This window comes from Dendroctonus ponderosae, unplaced genomic scaffold (assembly GCF_020466585.1).
Source record: "Dendroctonus ponderosae isolate FM_Combo_2020 unplaced genomic scaffold, Dpon_F_20191213v2 Dpon_F_20191213_11, whole genome shotgun sequence".
Lineage (NCBI taxonomy): Eukaryota > Metazoa > Arthropoda > Insecta > Coleoptera > Curculionidae > Dendroctonus > Dendroctonus ponderosae.
In genome coordinates this window covers 819,048-822,096 of record NW_026017213.1, presented here as the reverse complement: position 1 = coordinate 822,096, position 3,049 = coordinate 819,048, and positions in this window count along the sequence as shown.

Below are 3,049 nucleotides of genomic sequence, written 5' to 3'. Positions count from 1 at the left end.
GCGAGTTTCTGGAATCTTTTGAACCCCTAAAATGTTAGAAGGTAAATACCTGTAATTCAATATGCTTTATAACTGCTCAACTGCTCTAATGACCCGCTCAGTCACTTCACAACAGTTCGGCCGTAAAAAGGTACGTTCGCTTTCTGTTAAAAATCTCAAAGTTAAAGGAGTGGATCAGCGTCTCAATGCGTACACTAATTACATGATTTGGACCCGTAAGTTTACACCGAACTAAGTTCGTAACTTCTAATTTCACCTCTAGTATTAGAGCTCTTTTACACGAGTATACAGTTGCCCGCTGATTGGTGGCAGACCGAAATCTCCGATGCCATTTACATTGCGGGATACTCATCGCTTGTAGCAAGATAGCAAAGTAGTAGCCGGGTTCTCATAATTAGCAAGTCCATAAACGAACAGGTCCATAAAGGCCCATAGAAAATCGGCCCCGGAAGTCGTAAAATTGCCAGAGCGACTGGAACCGCTTAGTTAATCTATGACTGGAACTCACGGCTGATCCAAATTTAGTTGCCGAAACTAATTGTGAAAAGTATCCCTGTGTGTATGGTTCCATACATACATATATGCGTATAGATAATCATTTTGCTAACACTTTTTCTTAGTGATGTTTGCTGCGGAAAATCGTTGTTTTATCAATTTTCACTCATTTAAAGTTTACCTATTTTGGGGCCATTTAATCCACTTCTTGTTCGATTTTGTATTTTTGGAAGTTTCATATCTGTGTAACTAATCATTCTGAGTTAGTGTGAGTTCCCATTTTTTTTCCTTTTCAATAAAATAATACTGTTTTCCACCATGTTATTTAACTTCCACTGACCTTGGCCATAAGGGAAAATTACCTTTCTAGCTTAGGTACTGTAATAATAACATGGTTTTGGAAAATTGTATTATTTTACTGAAAGGGAAAGAACATTCTAAGCCAAACTAACCCAAAATAATCAGTTTTAGAGAAATGAAACTACCAAAACTATAAAATCGAACAAAAAGTTGATTAAATGACTGAAATGGCCTCGGAATTGGTCAACGATTTTCCGCAGCAAACACCACTAACAGTGTTAGGAAAAGATTATCTACAAAGTAAGAGAAGTGAAAATACTCCACCGTAACCGTGACACAACTAAAAAATTATCATTATTTCTATTAGAAATCTATGTCGGTTTCAAACAAAACAATATAAAAGTAGTAACGTCTAATAAATACATGATTTTTAATTTTATTGATAAAAGGAAGTAGTCTCCATTTCAATTCAATTAGGAACATTTTTTATCTTAATTTTAATATGTTCTCATTTTCCGCAGATGGTAAGAGAAGAAAAAAGAAAAAAAATATCTGGATATCAACATTTGCTCAAGAAAAAGAAACGAGAAGATGACATAGAAAAGACCAACTCAAAAATTACCCAATTTTTGAGAAACCCGCTGTAGCTCCTACAAATCTTCCCGGCTTGAGGGTAAACGCAGTGGTCCGTCAACTGCAATGAGAGTAAATGAGAGCGTAGGTCATCAAGTCGATCCTGATTTTGTTTCGTTACCTTCATACTACAATAAACAAGCGGAAGATGGTCAGACGGAATGCGGCGCAACCGAGCAGCATAAAAAAAGAAAGGACCCCTGGAGAGGAGATTAATTCAGATAGGGTACCAGAAATAGTGGGGTTTTTACCCATTTCTAAGCATCCGGGTTTATGTGGCCTGATCCATTGTCTCCATCCCAAGTTAAAGAATTGGTTGTAAACGGTTCTGCACATGACCAAAACAGGGATCATCATTATCCAAAGGACAAAACGGGGCCAAAATTTTCCGACTTTTACTTTACACGAATTTCACCAAATAATGAAAAAGTTGCACTAGAGTGGTTATTATATTCTGCCGAAAAAAATGTTATTTATTGCTTTTGTTGTAAAATATTCAATGACTCAAGCATTGCCAAACATACAAAATTAAGTAGCCAAGCTGGATTTAATGACTGGCCTCACTTAAGCGAACGTATAAAACTCCATGAAACGAGCAAAATACATTTCTCGGAAATGCAGAATGCACTAAACAGGGAAATCAAGTACTGGTGCGAGGTTATTTCAAGAATTATTTATACTACTCAGTTTCTGGCAGAACAAAACTTGGCGTTTCGTGGTTCTAATATCAACTTATTTCGAAATAACAATGGTAATTTTTTAATGTATAGAAATGTTAGAGAAATTTGACCCCATTATGTCTGAACATTTTAATAGATGCCAAAAATAGCGAGATGGACAAAAATATATGCCGAATTATTTAGGGGATACAATTAAATTATTAGGTGATAATATCAGAAATAGTATCTTAAATGAGGTAAAAAACGCAAAGTGCTTTACTATATTACTTGCATATTCCTGGGACATACATGAGTTCCATTATGAACATTCCATGTATGTCCCAGGAATCTGTCAGAGTTAATACACTGAATGTTCTTTGAATATTCATTCATTCATTTACTGAATACTGTGTATGTTCTGGGAATGTACATGGTATGTTCAGTGAATGTACCTGTGTATGTTCAGTGAATGTATATGGTATGTTCAGGGAATATACATACATATATGTAACGAAAGAAAAACGATACTTTATTTCATCTTATTAGTTTATCCACATATTTAAGTATTTACTGTAGTAATTTTCCAACAACAAGAGTTTTTTACCACTAATCTAAAACTAATGAAATGGATAATAAATAAATTAAAATATAACTTATAACTACGGACTAAAAACCTAAATTAACATTTTCAGCATTTTTGCCGTTATCGCAATGATATGTGACTGTGAGATAAAACACAAACCTTTATCTAAAAGCACTTATTATTTTATATTCCTTACATGTTCCCGCTCTGTGGCTTTTGCCCTTTCATTTTGTTCTCGATCAATTAAAGTATTTTGCAATATGCTCTTAACAAAAATTCTATAAGCAATTACAAATTTTAATATTGGTCACAACAACAAAATGCAGTTAATAGTTTTACATTGATAGAAGAGTATTTTCGTTCATCCACAGATTATTCT